Below are 19,999 nucleotides of genomic sequence, written 5' to 3' on the forward strand. Positions count from 1 at the left end.
CCCAGGGTAATGCTCCTGGGGACTCGGGTTCAAATCCCATCACGGCAGTGGGTGGAATTTAAAATCAGTAAAGCATCTGGAATTAAAAATCTAATGATGACCACAAAGTGATTGTCGTAAAAGCCCATCTGGTTCACGAGTGCCCTATCTAGGTAAGAAAACCTGCTGTCTTACCTGGTCTGGTCTACATGTGACCTGCACGTGACTTCAGACTGACAACAATGTGGTTGACTTAACTTCCTTCTGAAATGGCCAAGCAAGCTACTCGGTGATATTCAACCACTACAAAGAAAGCAAAAATGAATGAAACTGGATGGAATCTGCACCTCAGGGACTGCAGCAGTTCAAGAAGGCAGCTTCTCAAAGGCGATTAGGGATGGGTAATAAATTATTATTTTTTAAAAGTTAGAATACCCAATTATTTTTTTTTTCTAATTAAGGGGCAATTCAGCGTGGCCAGTCCACCTAACCTGCAGATCTTTGGGTTTTGGGGGCGAAACCCACGCAGACATGGGGAGAATGTGCAAACTCTGCATGGACAGTGACCCGGGGCCGGGATTCGAACCCGGGTCCTCAGCGCTGCAGTCCCAGTGCTAACCACTGCACCACATGCCGCCCGGGATGGGTAATAAATGTTGGTCCAGCCAGCAACACCCACATCTCATGAAAGAATGAAAAAGAAATCAGTCAAAACTAATTTCATTTCATTTCATTTCGTTCATATGCCCGACAACAGACTGCCATTGTAGCTGCTGCACCTGGAACTGAGTGGCAGCTGGAGACTCCCAGGAGGATTGCGGGAATGTTTTATGGATGTCTTCAGATTATACCTGAAGAGGTCCAACATCCCGCTGACTCACAGATCACAGAATTTACAGTGCAGAAAGAGGCCAGTTGGCCGATCGAGTATGCACCTGCTCTTGGAAAGAGCACACCACCTAAGCTCACACCTCCACCCTATCCCTGTAACCCCACCTAACCTACGGGCAATTTAGCATGGCCAATACACCTAACCCTGCACACCTTTGGACTGTGAGAGAAAACCGGAGCACCCGGAGGAAACCCGCGCAGACACGGGGAGAACGTGCAGACTCCGCACAGACAGTGATCCAAGCCAGGAATCGAACCTGGGATCCTGGAACTGTGAAGCAACTGTGCTAACCACTGTGCTACCATGATGCCCAAAAGGGCATTTAAGTTAACCACATTGTTGGACTCATCAGAGTCCATGATTTGAAAAATAATTTTGAGTACCCAATTCATTTGTTCCAATTAAGGAGCAATTTAGCGTGGTCCAATCCACCTACCTTGGCAAATCTTTGGGATGTGGGGGTGAGACCTACACAAACACAGGGAGAATCGCAAACGAGTGGAAAGAAGCCATCTGCGATCCCCAGGGACGGCCTAGGAAGAAAATAATTAGTAGTTGTTACGACTGGGTGAGAAAAAGTGAAATGGCTTCCTTCTTTTCAGGCCAATTGGCTCGTCTCAACAAAGAAAGATCAAGTTTGTTAGTAAAGCGTTTTCAAAATAAATTTAGAGTATTTAATTATTTTTTCCCCAATTAAGTGGCAATTTAGTGTGGCCGATCGACTTACCCTGCACATCTTTTTGGGCTGTGGGTGTGAGACCCACTCAGACATGGGGAGAGTGTGAAAATTCCACTTGGACAGTGACCAGGGGCCGGGATTATACCCGGGACCTCAGTGCCATGAGGCAGCAGTGCTAACCACTGTGCCACTGTGCCCTCCTTATTTGTTAATAAAGCTGAGAAAAAATAATAATGCAACAACAGACACACATATCTCAGAAGGAAGAAGTTAGAGTCTAAATAAAAGTTGAAAGAAAATATAATAGAATTCTTTGATTGTACTTGAGGCATAGACTTTTGAACATTGCAACCATTTGAAGTTAGCTAGTTTCCTTTAAAAAACTGGAGTTGAAATGAAGTTAATCTTGCTGGAGACACTTGTTTTATTTTCAGAGAGTGGGAAAGAGATTTCTCACTGCTCTATTCAATGGATTTACCTGATGACATCTGTCTGTTCCTGGCTTGGCAAAACTGGTTCTTAAAACTCCTGTTTGTATATTCCCAAAAAGGGGTTCAAATAACATGGCTTGCAATCATTTTAGGAGAACAAGTAATTGCATTCTTGATCTTTCCTCTCAGAAATATTGGACACATTTCAGGATGGTAAACCAACAAGTGATGGGGTTATGTCATCCTCCACGTGAGTGCTTTGAGTGTGTTGGCAAGTATCTGGCTAGTTAGCGTGCGTTGATGAAAGTCTGCCATTTTTGCATTTTAATGCATTCCAACGGGAGTTCCTTTTTGAAGCAGACTGACATCCTCAGGTGTGGAATCCATGTCAACAATGCAATCCATACAGTAACATTGCAAGAATTATCAACTTTCAATTTCAGGCATCAGCTGACTCGTGGCAGCCATTTCTGGACAGTGTTGTTTCTTTTTTTTTTTATAAATTTAGATTACCCAATTATTTTTTCCAATTAAGGGGCAATTTAGTGTGGCCAATCCACCTACTCTACACATTTTTGGGTTGTGGGGGCGAAACCCACGCAGACACGGGGAGAATGTGCAAACTCCACACGGACAGTGACCCAGAGCCGGGATTGAACCTGGGACCACAGCGCCATGAGGCGGTTGTGCTAACCACTAGGCCACCGTGACAGTGTCGTTTCTTGAATTTTTTCAGAAAACAGGTCCCCTTTAAACAGTTCAACATGTCTTTTGGTTAGCTGGTGATGTTATAGGTAGATCTCACTCAGTCACAATTTCCCGTGATCATGACATTGTGTAATTGAAATGGGACCACAGGATGCCTGCTTGCATCAAATAGATGCCTAAAGGCCCATTATGGCAGACTGACATGCAAACATTTATTTCACACAGGATGTAAGCCGGCCCATAATTTGAAAAGCCTATTCATAAGACAAAAAGGACACACACCTGAAATTGATATTAGGCTTGCTGTGAACGCAGAATCGGGGATTAGCATCATTTTCCCGCTTTGTAAAAGGCAGCTGGCGTCATGCATTGTATCAGACAGATGTCTCCCAAATTTTTCTTGCTTACCTTAATATGGAATGGTGAGCAGGATCCCACCTGTTCTGTGGAACAGCCATAAGTCCTCCGTCCAACATATTGTCCACTTTGGCGCTCATGAAATGAAAATCGCTTATTGTCACAAGTAGGCTTCAAATGAAGTTACTGTGAAAAGCCCCTCGTCGCCACATTCCGGCGCCTGTTCGGGGAAGCTGTTACGGGAATTGAACCGTGCTGCTGGCCTGCCTTGGTCTGCTTTAAAAACCAGCTATTTAGCCCAGTGTGCTCAACCAACCCTGTGTAAACTACTTCATTTCATATCTGCGAAATGAACATGAGGATGGATGAATTGCTAGATTTCAAAAAGTTTGTGAGGGGGTAAGAAAGCCTAGATAGAGAGAATGGCAGCACAAGAGGGGGTGGGGAGGAATTTAGAGGTGACGTTGTAGAGTATAAACGGCTGAAATAGCTGACTTCTGACAAAGTGGGGAGATGCAGAGAAGGTCAAGAACCTGGAGGACAGGAAGCCGCAATCCAGAATATAAAATTAAAAGAGTTTGGAGAAGTTGCGTGGAGTGAGACTATGGAGTGATTTATAGATAATAATTTAAAAAAAAATTTAGATTGCCCAATTCATTTTTTCCAATTAAGGGGCAATTTAGCGTGGCCAGTCCACCTAACCTGCACATCTTTGAGCTGTGGGGGCGAAACCCACGCAAACACGGGGAGAATGTGCAAACTCCACTCGGACAGTGACCCAGAGACAGGATTGAACCTGGGACCTCGGTGCCGCGAGACAGCAGTACTAGCCACTGCGCTGCCAGGAGTGATTTATAGATGAGGCTTCTGGATTTGAGCTATTAAAGATGCTTGTGTTGGTTTGTGAGGAAGTAGCCAACTTAGGCAGCCCCTTGGAATTGAAGAGAAATTGCTTCCACTCCAGTTCGATGGGTTCTGAGATGCATAAGGCCAATGCATGATTTGCAGACATAATCCAAATAAACCTTCTCCATTTTGGTCAGTCAGAAGTCAGGGGCTCCCATGGGACATCTCAAAGCTTTCCATAACCTCCTGCGGGGGGCGGGGGGAGACGGACATCTGTCGTGAGAGAGCTCGGACTCCAGCAGTTGCTTCAGGAGTCTGGTGTCAAGCATATGAGCAACATGTCCATCCAGCCAAACTGGGTGATTAGCAATGAGTGGTTAGGATTTGGGTGTCACCAATTTTGAGGCTTTTATTTGCAAATCCTGTGCTGGCAGGAGATATGTTAGCTCTATCAGCCGTGGCTTAGTTTGTAGCACTACCTGCTCTTAACTCACAAGGTTCTGGATTCAGGTCCCACTTCAGGGTCTAAATAAAAATATCAAGGCTGAAACGGCACTGTAGGTTATCAGGTCATTGTTGCATGGCGGTGGGAACATGCTGTATGCAAATTGACTGCTGCATTACAACTATGAATAGACTTTGGAAAAGTGTTGAGATGTCTGGTGATTGTAAAAACTGTGATATAAATGCAAGTATTCCTATGAATAGCTAACATTGTATCAGAGAACTTAGAATAACTGGCTGATTTAAAGGATTTGCCTGCTTTTTCCTTCACCCACTCTCAGAAAGACAAATTTATTGTTGCCCGGGCAGCGCGGTGGCACAGTGGTTAGCACTGTTGCCTACGGTGCTGAGGACCCGGGTTCGAATGCAGGCCCTTGGTCACTGTCCGTGTGGAGTTTGCACATTCTCCCTGTGTCTGCGCGGGTTTCATCCCCTCCAAAGATGTGCAAGGTAGGTGGATTGGCCACACTAAATTGCCCCTTAATTGGAAAAAAATAAATAATTGGGTACTCTAAATTAAAAAAAAATGATTGTTGCCCAAGCAGTTTTTAGAATACCGTTGCAGCCACTAACGTCTCTCGCTCCTCGGCCTTTTGCCGAAGATCAAGCGTGAGATCAGGTTTAATGCCTGTTCTTGTCAGCTTGGATCTGGTATGTCCCTCTACAAGAAATCCAGGTACGACCTCCGCAAAGCCATCCGAGATGCCAAGAGAGAATATCAAACCAAGCTAGAGTCACAGACAGATTCTCGGCGGCTGTGGCAAGGACTAAACAACATAACGGGCGACAAAGCGAAGCCGAACAGTATCTCTGGCAGCAGCCTATCCCTTCCCGATGAACTCAATGCATTCTATGCTCGGTTCGAGCAGGTAACCAACAATCCACTGTCGAGTGCCCCAGCAGCCCATATTCCCCCATACCCCCCATCACAGCTTCTGAAGTCAGATCGGCCTTCCTAAAAGTGAACCCTCGGAAGGCGACCGGCCCGGACGGGATCCCTGGTCGTGCACTCAGAGCCTGCGCGGACCAGCTGGCAGAGGTATTCACAGACATCTTTAACCTGTCCCAACTCCACTCTGAGGTCCCCACCTGCTTCAAGAAGACCACCATCATACCGGTACCAAAGAAGAACCAGGCAACGTGCCTCAATGACTACCGTCCGGTGGCCCTGACTTCAGTCGTAATGAAGTGCTTCGAGAGGTTGATCATGAAGCGCATCACCTCCATACTCCCAGAACGCCTTGATCCACTGCAATTCGCGTACCGTTACAACCGGTCCACATCAGACACCATTTCCCTGGCCCAACACCCATCCCTAGAGCATCTCAAAAACAAGGACGCCTACATCAGACTACTATTTTTTGACTACAGCTCCACCTTCAACACCATAATCCCAGCCAAGCTCATATCAAACCTCCAAAACCTAGGACTTGGCTCCCCACTCTGCAACTGGATCCTCGATTTTCTGACCAACAGAACGCAATCAGTAAGAATGAACACCAACACCTCCTCCACAATAGTCCTCAACCGGGGCCCCGCAAGGCTGCGTACTTAGCCCCTTCATCTACTCCCTGTACACACACGACTGCGTGGCAAAACTTGGTTCCAACTCCATCTACAAGTTTGCTGACGATACGACCATAGTGGGCCGGATCGCGAATAACGATGAGTCAGAATACAGGAAGGAGATAGAGAACCTAGTGGAGTGGTGCAGCGACAACAATCTCTCCCTCAATGCCAGCAAAACTAAAGAACTGGTCATTGACTTCAGGAAGCAAAGTACTGTACAGATCCCTGTCAGCATCAATGGGGCCGAGGTGGAGATGGTTAGCAGTTTCAAATTCCTACAGGTGCACATCTCCAAAAACCTGTCCTGGTCCACCTACGTCGACGCTACCACCAAGAAAGCACAACAGCGCCTATACTTCCTCAGGAAACTAAGGAAATTCGGCATGTCCACATTAACCCTTACCAACGCTTACAGATGCACTATAGAAAGCATCCTATCCGGCTGCATCACAGCCTGATATGGCAACTGCTCAGCCCAAGACCGCAAGAAACCTCAGAGTCGTGAACGCCGCCCAGCCAATCACATAAACCTGCCTCCCATCCATTCACTCCATCTACACCTCCCGCTGACTGCGGAAAGTGGGCAGCATAATCAAAGATCCCTCCCACCCGGCTTACTCACTCTTTCAACTTCTTCCATCGGGCAGGAGATACAGAAGTGTGAGAACAAACGCACAAACAGACTCAAAAACAGCTTCTTCCCCACTGTCACCAGACTCCTAAATGACCCTCTTATGGACTGACCTTATTAACACTACACCCTGTATGCTTCATCCGATGCCAGTGCTTATGTAGTTACATTGTATATGTTGTGTTGCCCTATTATGTATTTTCTTTTATTCCCTTTTCTTCCCATGTACTTGATGATCTGCTGAGTTGCTCGCAGAAAAATACTTTTCACTGTACCTCAGTACACGTGACAATAAACAAATCCAATCCAATCCAATCCAATCCTTGTCCGGGGACCACAAATTGGTCTGATGGATTAGGGACTTGCCCCGTCCACTATGTGCATTGGCTTTGTAACTGAGGAAGGAATACATTTAAAAAAAAGTGCATTTTCTCTCTGTGAATTTGCTGCCCCAGCAAATGTTAACTTGAGAAAAGTATCTCCTGCCACTGGTAGCAATGCTAGGGATGCAGGGAGCCTGTTGACAACGTGTTTGAACGTGGGAAGAAGGCCTGTCAGAATGTCCTCTAATTGGGATTGACTGATTACACCCCAAGGAATTTAAAAATATACAAGAAAACGGTGCTCTGTTAAATGTAGAACAGACTTCAGTTATATGGCAAATCTGTAAAGTGTAATTTAAAAAGACAAGAAATTATGAGGAGAGGAAGTTTAGTTCAAATTGTCACTTTGTATTTTTATTGCTTTAATGATCTGGTGACAGATTGATTGCTTTTTACTTCCCTAATCTGTGGTGTATTGTTGTTTTTTAGCCCTGGAATTTGAAAGGGGTTAAATTTGACTGTGAAAAGAATAAGCACACAAGCAATACATTTGGCTGAATTAATGAAACATTATTTTCAAAGAATACAGACCATACATTCTGGGACAATTAATCTTTTGGAAATGCATGTTTTTGAGACTAGATGCAAATCATATGTATTGCCTTTTTCTGTGCAAATATAATAACTGGTTTGTAATTTGATGATGACAAAAATGAGAAAGCTTGTTCTTAATAAAAATTGACAAGTAAAATCTAGAAGAAGCAATACTTCATCGATGCACCTCATTAATGCACTGTAACTTTAGCGCTGGTTCGTGATGCAGAGTGAGGCCAGTAGCGTAGGTTCAATTCCTGTACCAGCTGAGGTTATTCATGAAGGCTCCGCCTTCTCAACCTTGCTCCTCGCCTGAGGTGTGGTGATCCTCAGGTTAAATCACTACCTGTCAGCTTTCCTCCCTCAAAGGGGAAAGCAGCCTATAGTCATCTGGGGCTATGGCAACTTTACCTTTCCTTAAACCAGTTGAGTTGTCCTTGAGTGTGAACTTTATTCTGCGGTAGCTTTTGTTCCTGTTGTACAGTAGTCTGCTATTCCAAGTCTCGCTCCTGGATAGACACTTCAGACTGATCCTTTTAACCTGCCTGTTACAAAGAAGCAGATTGCTTACCTGTTTTCCGCCCTCCCTGATTGTTAATCTGCCGGGCTCTGCATGGAATGTCTGCTTCAAGTGGGCAAGACACTCATGGATGTATGAAACTCCTGATCCTAATAGGTGGCTGGGAACTCGATCGAGTGTGGAGTGGAGAGGCTACTGCTGCTCTCTCGCTCTCTGTGCCCTCCTCCTGCCCAGAATGGACCATTGGCATTTTAATATGGCCCAGACTGTCTTTTGTCTCGGGTGAATGCAAAAGGTCCCACCAGACTCTGAAGAAGAGCAGTAAGAATTTCCCCAGTGTCTTGACCAGTATTTAACCTTCACCCAACATCACTAAAACAGATGATCTAGTCGTTATCATAGTGATGATGGTCCCTTGCAGGATTCAGTGATATCTTGTGACCATGTTGGCCCTGAGAGAAAGTATTGGTAATGTAGAGTTTGTTCAGGAAACAAAGCTCAAGAAGTTTTTGTCTGTTGTCATTGATCTTGCCCACCCCCATGATGACCGAGGCAGGTGATTCATGAATCTCTGTCTGGCCCGACACATGGCATTGAAGTCACCCAGGATGAATAATTTATCATCATTTGGAATGGGCCTCAGGGCACTGTGCAGAGAATCATTGATCTTTGAGAAAGTGCATTGAAGGTTGGTAAATAAGCCCAGATGGTGTTGACAATGCCTCCATCAGAGATAAACTGAGAGAGATGTGGTGTTCAGAGTTGATGCTCTTGGCTCAATTGACCGCATCAACCTGTTGCTGACCGTGAAGCCTGCACCATGCTCAGGATGGTCTTCAGCATCCGTGCCGCGCTAGTAAAAGGTGTTGTTAGCCTCACATGTGGAGGCTATGTTGGCTGAGTTCCTGTCCAGAGGCAATGTCAGCATCAAAATGGAATAACTCGCAGGCAGTCAGTGCTGAATTGTATGCTGTGGAACCTGGGTCATTGTTCACGACAGGGCAAATGTATCCCTTGCCTGCTACATAGTCTAGGCATGGTGCAGACATGCCGAGCATCTGAAGACTGCTCTCAACCCCATATGTTAATATGCAGGGGAAAGACGAAGCCTGTACGCCTGGGGCCTACCGTGGCCTGGCCCGCGATCAGGGCTTACCGATATGCAGGCGGGCCTGTGCCATGGGAGCACTTTATCCCTCTGCGCCGGCCAAACCCCCTGCGCGTGTGCTGGGATCACGCCAGAACACGCTGGCGCTCCCGCGCATGCGCCAACTCACGCCGGCCGGCGGAGGCCCTTCGGCACCCGTTGGCGCGGCGACAACCCTACCGGCGCCAGCCTAGCGCCTGTGCGGAGGATTCCGTACCTTCCAGACGGCTCGACGCCGGAATGGTTCTCGCCACTCCTTCGGCGCCGGTACAGCCCGATCCCGCCGGATAGCGGAGAAACCCGGCCAATGTCCTGACTCTTAAGCTGTCTGAGAGTTTGATAGTAGATTTATGTTTTTTTTAAATTAAAAAAATAAATAAATTTAGAGTACCCAATTATTTTTTCCAATTAAGGGGCAATTTAACGTGGCCAATCCGCCTAACCTGCACATCTTTGGCTTGTGGGGGCGAAACCCACGCAGACACAGGGTTGAATGTGCAAACTCCTCACGGACAGTGACCCAGAGCCGGGATTCGAATCCGGGTCCTCAGCGCCGCGGTAGGCAGCAATGCTAACCACTGTGCCACCGTGCTGCTGATTTATGTTTATTGACCAGTAACAATATAATGTGTACTTTCATTTTTGGAAACATTTTATAATCCATTGCCCATTATTGGAAGCATTTTAATTTGTTCTTTTCAGAGCTGATTAATGCAGTTTTGATGTTGATTTTATAATTAATATTTAAATGATTTTTATCATCGATTTTAACCATGCTTTTCAAGCATGTTTCTGATTGGGGTACATACGAGTTACTTGGTCTGTAAAGATCACTATGGTCGATTCTGCATTTATTCCCTGTCCTGGTATTTGATCAGCCACTTCACATGCCACCAGTTACAAGGTCTACTGAAAAGTTTGCGATTCCTGACTTTCAGATTAGGAACAAATTGCGATCCTATATAATTCCATAAATTTTTCTATGGTTGCAAGGTACAAATACTTATTTCCAGGGTTTAAATAAAGAGCTGCGATGTGCTGCATGGCACAACAACTCTGTAATTATCAGCTCAAGCTCTTTAAAGTGTGTCCTGAAGGGTTTCAGGTGCTGTGTGTGAGTTTGAAGCTTGCTGTTAACCTCCTCCTGAACTAATTAAGTTTCTCGACTAGCTCTGCTACACAGAGAAATCGCGACCTTGAGAATGTATTTATAAGTTTAGACCAGTGCACAGTTTCTTTGCGTAGTGTAACTATGTTTAGCAAGGCCTGATAAAGTACCTATGTTTCCGTTCACATGTCCAAGTGGTTTCTAGTTCTGATTCAAATTGCCGTTACGTACTTTAAAACAAAATTTAGAGTACCCAATAATTTTTTCCCAATTAAGAGGCAATTTAGCTTGGTCAATAAAGGTTCTTTTGTTTTTTTCTGTCTCCGAATAGTTCAGGCAGTGTCCTAGTGGGTCTCCCTCCACCAACACCCCGACTCCCTCCCCACCCACCCTTCCTTTCCCTTCTGTTGGTATAGAGGCGAGGGTATCTGGCCTTGGTATCTGGTCTCTCCAGCACAAAGTTTAGTGCTTGTACCATTTGATTTTTGTAGAAATGTGTTGTGAACTGTTTTAATAATCAGAGCATCCACTCCCCGTACATTGGTACTGAGGGCAGGGTACCCTGTTTCTCCAACACAAAATTAGTGTTTGTACCGTTTAGCCTTGTATGTATTTTTTACTGTTTTAATAAAAAGATATGGCCAATCCACCTAACCTGCACACCTTTAGGTTGTGGGGGTGAAACCCACACAGACACGGGGAGAATGGGCAAACTCCACACGGACAGTGGCCCAGGGCTGGGATTGAACCCGGGTCCTCAGCGCTACATACTTAACTGTCTTGTACAGTTACCTCAGGCTATCTTTAAACTATGATGCTTTAAAAGTAGCATTTTGTGTCTGGATTAAAATGTATCTACTTGTTGCATTGCATCTGGTCCCAAAGCAGTTTGTCGGTGAGAAAATTATTTAAGAAGCTCCCTTTAAAATAAAGTTGGGCTGACTTAAATATTAGCATTTGACACCAAGTCTGGATTACTGTCTTTCTTTAAAGAAAGTAGCTAATTTTGGGTATCCTTCCTTAAAAATGTGAGTTCTGTTCACCGCAACTGACTCTTATTCAGGAGAGGCAAAGGTTGAGATGAAAAAGTTGGCTGTCGTGGTGAATTTTAACATGTAACTAATAATCGTACTGTACAGTGCACAGGTAGAATTTATGAGGTGTGAATTCAGGTTGGCCTGCCAAGACTAGGCACTCAGTCAATAAAACGTGTAATTAGAAGGTTACATTTCAATAACAGGGCAATAACTTTTGTGAACTTGGTTGATGTGAGGCATGATCTTGCTTTTATAGATGTTGAGAGCATTGTGTTGTGGATGTACACGTATTAGACATGGGTGTTGAGTTACATTTGAAAGCCTCGAAAGGCTGTTCTGCGGAGGAAATTTATTCATTCATCCGTCTGCCCATCTGGCTGTGAAAGTTACTTTGATAAACCCGTTTTTACAACGAGCTGAATGAAGCAGTCTCCTGTGAAAGAGGCCTTTCATTTCCTCTCAAGGTCTTTCCAAGGAAGGCCAGGTTCCTGGAGGAAAAGAGCAGGCCCATTGCTCCACACAGCTGAGCAGCTTCTCATTGTAACAGAGCGTTCGTTGACTGTACGTGCTTCAGCTGAACAACCTTCGGGTCGCAAAGTCGATCTTCCAGCAGAATAATCTCAACCTACAATAAGCAGCCCCCCCCCCCCCCCCCCACATCAAAAACCTTTGCTTTCTTAAGCCGCAATTTTCATCACTTGGTTCTGTACACTCTCTAAGGTTTATGTATTTTTGACATAAGCATTCTAAATAATGGCTCATTTTTGTGTGCATTTTAAGAGCTACTTTTTTTAATCTGTGGTGAAGGTTAATGATCAACACATGGGAGTAAATATGTGAGCAGGTACGGAAGGATAGTTAACGTAGTTTTCTTCCTGTTTTTTTTATTTGTTCATGGGACGTGGGCATTGCTGGTTTATCACCCATCCCTCATTGCCGTTGAGAAGGTGGTGGGCTATCTTCTAGGACTACTGCAGACCCTGTGGTCTAGGCACACCAAGAGTGCTGGTTGGGAGTTCCTGGATTTTGCCCCAGTGACAGTGAAGGAACGGCGATAGATTTTCAAGTCAGGATGGTGAGTGACTTGGCGGTTTCCATGCACCTGTTGTCCTCGCCCTTCTAGACTGTGGAGCTTGAAGGTTTGGAAGGTGCTACCTCCTCCTCCTGTAATGTTTTGTGTTCGCAAAGGTTGCTCATGATGCACAGTAAGGTCATGGGTGGGGGAAATGTGTGTTTTGTGAAGGCAGGATGAGTTACATGAGTGGAATAGTCCCCCTCATCTGAACTTACCTTTGTTAGTTTTCATCCCTATAATATGAATGCAAGGGACCATTGCCAGTTATTGGGTGAAGGAGATTATCAATAGGAATAGGAGCAAAAGGCAGCCTGTAATTGCGAAGAGCATAAAAGGCACACCACATTAAAACCACCTGTTGTGACAGACACAGTTACCTGGATATCACTGAGGAGCAGTGCCTGGTCAGATTGAGGTGTTGAGGACTGTTGGTGGCAATGAAAGTAACCAACTATCCTCACTTTTTATGCCACTGGATCCTCCCAAGCATCGACTGGGAGATTCACTGGAATCGGCCACTGTGCCAATCTCTGCTGCACTAAGAAAGTAATTGAAGATCACATGTACTCCCACGAAGATCACATGTACTCCCACATCAATGTTTATTCACCGGCAACAGTCACAGATTTTTTTTTAACCAGACTGCAGCCAGAAGGGTTTATACACCACCCACTCATTTTCTTTTACCTACCAACAAATAAATTCTACCATGTACTTAAATGGGAATATCGACACAGAAATGATGTGTGATCTTCACCAAAAACATGTCCGCAGGGAGGACCCATAACACAATCGAATCTATAGGTCATCTCAAAGCAGAGGGATGACTGGCTCTCTGAGAATGTGATTGACACATAGAACAGCACAGCACAGAACAGGCTCTTCGGCCCTCGATGTTGTGCCGAGGATTGTCTGAAACCAAGATCAAGCTATCCCACTCCCTGCCATTCTGGTGTGCTCCATGTGCCTATCCAATAACCGCTTGAAAGTTCCTAAAGTGTCCGACTCCACTATCACAGCAGGCAGTCCATTCCACACCCTAACCACTCTCCTATATCTCCCGCCATGAACCTTATAGTTATGCCCCCTTCCTCTTCACGTCTTTAGTATTTAATGAACTTACTCTACCTTAACTCAGGAAAGCCTGGTCAAAGTGACACAGTTTGATCATGGCTGATGTGACCTCTGTGAAAGCCCTGCAGTCCAACACACAATACGTTCAGGGCACCAACATTATGTTTCACTAGGACCTCCGATGGCGGCCATGTACTGATCGGTCACACACAGGGTGGCTCCAGCTTGGAGGCTTTGCTTTTTGCCCTTTCTGTCCTATTATGGGCTCTTTGGTTGGAAATTGTGTGAAATAAGTGGCTTGAATTGAATTATCCTCCGAGGTGGAATGTCGACGAGTTGCTGCACCCGGCAGAAATCCACTCGGCCACATGAGCCAGCTCCGCCATTCAATAGGATCATGGCTGATCTGATTGTAACCTCTCCTCCATATTGCCATCCATAACCTTTAGGCCCCTTGCTTATATCTAAATCTGCTTAAAAAATATTTGAAGACTCTGGGCGGGATTCTCTCAGCCCAGGCCGGGCCGGAGAATTGCCGGGCAGGGCGCGAATGGCATGGCGCCGGTCGGGGGCCGCTCTATGCCCAGGATGGGCCGAGCGGCCACGCAAAAAATCCGAGTCCCGCCGGTGCCGTTCACACCTGCTCTTACCCAGCGGGACCTCGGCGTGCATGCATCCGGGGGCGGCCTGGTGGGGAGGGGGGCCCGACTCGGGGGGGGGGGGGGGATCCGCTGTGGCCTGGCTCGCGATCGGGGCCTACCGATCGGCGGGCCGGCCTATCTGGCTGGGGGCCTCTTTTGTTCCACACCGGCCCCGGTAGCCCTGAGTCGGGCCAGCCTGGAGAAGGGAGCCACCACGCATGCGCGCATTGGCGCCGGTCACACTGCGCATGCGCAGACCGCGGCGCTCATCTGATGCCGGGATCGGCAGCTGGAGCGGCTTGGGGAGGTCCAGTGCCATGCTGTACCCCTGTCGGGGTCAGTATCGCTGCTTCTGAGGGCATGTTGACGCTGTTGAGAAACGCGACGACGTTTACGACGGCGTCAACACTTAGCCTCAGGATCAGAGAATCCCGCCCTCCTGTTTCTGCTGCCTTTTGAGGGAGTTCCAAAGACTCACAACCCCCTGAGAGAAACAACCCCTCAGAGAAACAATCCCCTCAGAGAAACATCCCCTCAGAGAAACAACCCCTCAGAGAAACAACCCCCTCAGAGAAACAATCCCCTCAGAGAAACAACCCCTCAGAGAAACAACCCCCTCAGAGAAACAACCCCTCAGAGAAACAACCCCTCAGAGAAACAACCCCTCAGAGAAACAATCCCCTCAGAGAAACAACCCCTCAGAGAAACAATCCCCTCAGAGAAACAACCCCTCAGAGAAACAACCCCTCAGAGAAACAACCCCTCAGAGAAACAACCCCTCAGAGAAACAATCCCCTCAGAGAAACAACCCCTCAGAGAAACAACCCCTCAGAGAAACAATCCCCTCAGAGAAACAACCCCTCAGAGAAACAATCCCCTCAGAGAAACAACCCCTCAGAGAAACAATCCCCTCAGAGAAACAATCCTCTCAGAGAAATAACCCCTCAGAGAAACAATCCCCTCAGAGAAACAACCCCTCAGAGAAACAATCCCCTCAGAGAAACAATCCTCTCAGAGAAACAACCCCTCAGAGAAACAATCCCCTCAGAGAAAACAATCCTCTCAGAGAAACAACCCCTCAGAGAAACAATCCCCTCAGAGAAACAATCCCCTCAGAGAAACAATCCCCTCAGAGAAATACTTCCTTCTCGTCTGTATTAGTTGAGCGACCCCTTATTTCCAAACAGTGACTCTGAGTTCTAGATTCTTCCCAAAGAGGAAACATACTCTGCATGTCCACCCTGTCAAGGCCCCTCACACCTGGCTTGGATGGAGACCAGCAGGATTGAGCCATTGAGACCTGGGTGAAAGGTGTGAGCGATGCGTGGTTGACAGTGTTAGCTCAGACTACTTCTCCAGTCTGACTTTCAAATGGTCACATTGACCATCTGGGAACTGCTCACTGCTTTACCCGTTTTGTTATGCCGCAAAGTTGCATGATGTTCCCTTTGGTCCACTTTCAGAAACACATTTCTTTCACCACACATATTGAAGACAGGGTATAGTAAAGTAGAATTTTTACTTAGCACACGAGGAGTTGGAGTGATAGGTCTTTACTCCTCTACTTCTTCTCCGAACTGCAGCAGGTCCCCCCCGCCAAGCCAAAGCACAGGGCGGAGATGCTGATCTCCACCCCAACGAGACCCGCCTGCGAACAATCAGTGAAGCGAAGACTAAGATACCTGCCCCCGCACCTGCCTGCAGCTCCGGCTGGTCCGACACCCCGAATATGGCTTCCAGGGGACTAGGCTCCACATCTACATGCAAAACCCTGGAAATGATGCTGAAAACTGCCCGCCAAAACCATTCCAAAACATACACACATGATTCGCAGGACCCCTCCCACATCACTCACAGACATCCTGCACCCCCTCAAACAGCCGGCTCATTCTTGACTTTGTAAGGTGCACCCTGTACACCACCTTCAGCTGTATCAGCCCCAGCCTCGCACCCTCCACAGCACCTCACACCACAGTCCCTCCTCCAGGGGTACCCCCTGCTCTTCCTTCAACTTTGCTTAAACCCCGCTGTGGACCCCTTATCGTTCTCCAAAATCCTCCCATAAATCACTGAGATGACCCCCCTCCCAAAGCCCTGCTGACAGCAACACCTCCCAACAATGAAGAGGCGGGTGCTATCGGGAAGGTCGGGAAGACCTTTCTTACAAAGTCTCGCATGGACTGGAAACATCCCCCACGCCAACCCAAACTTCTCACTCGGCTCCTCTAAGCTGGCAAATCGCCTTCCCCGAAACAAATCTGTCACCTCCCTGATCCCCTCGCCTCCCATCCTCGGAATCTTGCATCCAGACCCCCGCCCCGGCTCAAATCCGTGATTTCCCCTGATCGGCCTCCCCCTCGGCTCTGTCCCCAACCTGCCAGCGACAGAGGAAGATTATCCCACTCGACAAATCTGCCTTCACCCTCCCCACGAAACTAGAGAAATTCAACTTCCAAAGACCTGCCGCATCCCAAGCCACCTGCATCCCCAAGTACCTGAAGTGAGACGCTGCCACATGGAATGGCAACCCCCCGCCCCCGCACCCACCCATCCCTGGAATGGAAACAACAAAGAACTCACTTTTCTCCAAATCCAGCTTATACCCTGAATACATCCAAAATCCTTGAAGCAAACCCGATGGGCCGGGATTCTCCGCGTCGAAATGGCGCCCGGCGAGGGGACGGAGAATGGGGCCTCAGACCCGCGATCGGGTCCGACACCAGGACGCAATTCTCCGGCGACCGGAGAATTGCTGGCCAGTCATGCACGCTCGAACCGGCGCCGTTGAAAGAGGCCCCCACCTGCGAACTCCGCGGTCAACGGGCCGAGTTTCCGCCGACATGGTTCACGTATGGTTCCACCCGGCAGGAGCTCGACGTTGCGGCTGCGGTGGACATCCTTGTGTGGGACTGGGGGGGGGGGGTCAGTCTCCGGAGGGGGGGGGCGCCTCCATGACGGCCAGGCCCCCGATCGGTGGGCGTGCGCGATCTGGGGGTCCTATCTCTTTTTGCGCCGACCCGCTGTGTGGTTCCGCCATGTTGCGCAGCACAGGCACAGAAGCGGCAGCCACGCACATGCGCGACCCACGGCCAAGGGTGCAGGGCCGCGTACGGCAGCTGGAGCAGCGCGGAGAACTCCAGCGCCCTGCTGGCCCCCTGTGGGCTACAGAATGGCTGGGCCAAGAGGCCCGTTGACACCGATGTGAAACACTCCAGTGTTTATGCCGCCGTCAGCACTTAGCCGCCTTTTTAGAGAATCCCGACCATGAGGTGCCCCACCGAAGAGCTCGGCTCCAAAATGTATAACAACAAATCATCCGTGTACAAGGACACCCAATGTTCCTCCCCCCCCCCCCCCCCCCCCCCCCCCCCCATCCCCTTCCACAACTCTGAGCTCCTCAGCACAATGGCCAAGGGCTCTATCGGCAATGCAAACAGAAGGGGGGTCATGGGGCACCTCTGCCTCATTCCCCGGTCCAACGAAACATACCCCCGAATTCATATCATTCATGCGCACGCTCGCCATCGGCTCCTTATACAGCAACTGCACCCAGGCCACAAATGTAGGCCCAATCCCAAACTTCTCCAACACCGCCATCAGATAAATCCACTCCACCAGATCCATCGCCTTCTCCGCATCTAACGCTACCACCACCTCCAACTCCCTTCTCTCTGCCGGAGAAAGCATCACATTCAGCAGCCGCCTCACATTCGATGACAACTGTCTGCCCTTGACGAACCCCATCTGATCCTCCCCATCATTCTCGGAAAGCACACCTCCAACCTTAATGCCAGCACCTTTGCCAATATCTTGGCGTCCACATTCAGCAGAGATATCGACCTGTACGACCCACACTCCACCGCGTCCTTATCCTTTTTAAGCAGCAACGAGATGGAGGCCTGTCGCAGCGTTTTCAGAAAGGTGAGACTCTGGCATCCTGAGAGAGTGGCAGGCTCAGCAGAGTTGGTTTCGGATGATCATGGCCTCAATGTTGGTGCTTTTGGCTCCTTCAAGGACGTTGATGTTAAACTTTTTATTATTGTATGTGATGCCACTCTTCAAGCTCTGCAAGCTCTGGGAAAGGTCATGTTGTTCTATTCCTGTCTGGATTCAGAAGTCCAGCTACCTGCATTGTTGCCAACTCATGCAGCCGAAACAGGAGCGTTTGGTGCAATAGGTGTGAGCTCCTGTGTTCCTGTGTGTACGACTGCGGGATCCATCTCATGACGATGAGTTGTCCATCTGAGCCTAAAATACTGAGCTGTACAAAGATTATTGAACACGCCATTTAGATTCTGTTTGTTGCCTGTTAATGGGGAGCTGATGGCGTAGTGGTATTGTCAGTGAATTAATAATCCAGAGACCCAGGGTAATGCTGTGGGGACTGGGGTTCGAATCCCATCATGGCAGAGGGTGAAATTTGAATTGAATAAAACTCTGAAATTAAAAGTCCAAAGATGACCACCAAACAATTGTCATAAAGACCCAGGGCGGGATTCCCCGTTCCCCGACGGTGATTTTGTAATCGGCGCTGCGGTGGAGAATCCCTTTTGACGCTGTAGTGCCTGTTTGACACAGGTTTTGCATGCTCCACCCTCTCCTACACGGCATCATCACAGCGCGCGCTGCATGCCATTGATACAGCATCAGCACGTCACCTGAAGGCCCTCCCCCGATCCTCCGCCCCCGATGGGCCGCGGTCACGATGGTGCGGTTCATTCATGGTCTCAGCCGTGCGGGAACCTGGCATGGCGGCTGCGGACTATGTCCAGCACTGCCACAGTCGTGCTGGAGCTGTGCTGCTGGCCGCGGGGGCTTCCGCGAGGGCTGGGGGGACTGGTGGGTGGTGGCCAGGTGGGCACTATCTGGCAGGTTGGGTCCACGCACGACCGGCGTCATGTTATATGGCAACGACCGCTGCAGGCAGTCGCCGTGCGCGGCCACGGACCCGGCCATTCTCCAGCCATCTATTTCATGGAGGCTGGGAGTTTTTCATGGTGTGGCTGCTAGCCCCTAACCGCAGCATCAGTGAGGGGCCGCTGCCAATTTTCTCCACGTAAAAAGCCACAGGTCCTCCACACGTAGCCTCAGAATCGGAGAATCTGGCCCCCAATCCGGTTCATTAATGTCCCTTAGGGAAGGAAATCTGCCGTCCTTACCTAGTCAGGCCTAGATGTGACTCCAGATCCATAGCAATGTGGATGGCTCTTAAAATGCCCCCTCACTGGCAATTAGGGATGTGCAGTAAATAGTGGCCCAGTCAGCATTCCCTGGTCCAAGAAAGAATAAAAAAATGTTTGATCGAATAGGACTTATAGAATTGTTTATTTTTTTATCACGCTTTACCTTAATCGTACAATGTACACAACTGGTACCAAAGATTGCTTTACAAGGAATAGTAAACTCTGAGATTTATACCGTTTGTTACAGATAATCCAGTTGCTCTTTTGCGATTAGATAGTTTACTGACCGAACCAGTTTGGATTCCATTGTTTCCTCCTTCAGATCTGTTTGGATCTTGGCCGTGAAAGCTTCAGTATCACAAGTTATTGTCGAGAAGGTCACTTCTAATCAGTCATGTGTGGCCATTGGAAAGAACTTACTCATGTACATTATCTGATCTTAGTGAAAGCATTGGTTAAAAATTACCCCAATTAAAGCAAATCACTACCCTTTTTGTTTCTCAGCCTTTGAATTTATGCTCAGCAACTGGACGGTGAGTCTGGGGGTGGGTGTGTGGTGGAGGGTGGCAGAGGCTGGGGTGGTTGGCATGGGAGTATGGGGGAGTATCAGACATGGTTGTTGATCGCCTTGGTTACTGCTCCGCTTTCATTTTCCCCACGCAAAATTTACTTCAGGCCTGGTAGTAGTGGCCACTCTGAGG

The 19,999-nt window shown here is 48.1% G+C and overlaps 1 protein-coding gene across 1 annotated transcript in view; it reads left to right on the forward strand.

The window, feature by feature from the left end:
* Window positions 1–19,999, forward strand: part of lama1 (laminin, alpha 1) — a 422,130-nt gene that overhangs the window by 36,347 nt on the left and 365,784 nt on the right. The gene's annotated exons all lie outside the window — the stretch shown is intronic.

The sequence above is a fragment of the Scyliorhinus canicula genome, chromosome 10 (genome assembly GCF_902713615.1).
Source record: "Scyliorhinus canicula chromosome 10, sScyCan1.1, whole genome shotgun sequence".
Taxonomy (NCBI): Eukaryota; Metazoa; Chordata; class Chondrichthyes; order Carcharhiniformes; family Scyliorhinidae; genus Scyliorhinus; species Scyliorhinus canicula.